Raw genomic sequence first — 303 nt, forward strand, 5'->3', positions numbered from 1 at the left:
ATTCGCCCAGGGCTTTGCACCTCTTTAGACTCATACGCCCACACCAGTGACCCCGCTCCTGCTCCAGGGCATGACTGTCCTTTTGGCTGGCACTCAAACACCCCTTTTTCCCATTCACTGATCCACCCAGGAGGCATCATGAGCCTGGTGTGCAGTAATAAGAAAGAATCTCTTCACTTGAATATCGCTGAATATCTTTTTTTTTTTTTTTCCAGAACCGGGGATTGAACTCAGGTCCTTATGTTTGCCAGGCAAGCACTTATTCCACTGAGCCCATCTCCCTGGCCTCTCTTCTTTTTTAGT

The sequence above is a fragment of the Octodon degus genome, unplaced genomic scaffold, assembly GCF_000260255.1.
Source record: "Octodon degus isolate 3935 unplaced genomic scaffold, OctDeg1.0 scaffold00092, whole genome shotgun sequence".
In the NCBI taxonomy this organism is placed as follows: domain Eukaryota; kingdom Metazoa; phylum Chordata; class Mammalia; order Rodentia; family Octodontidae; genus Octodon; species Octodon degus.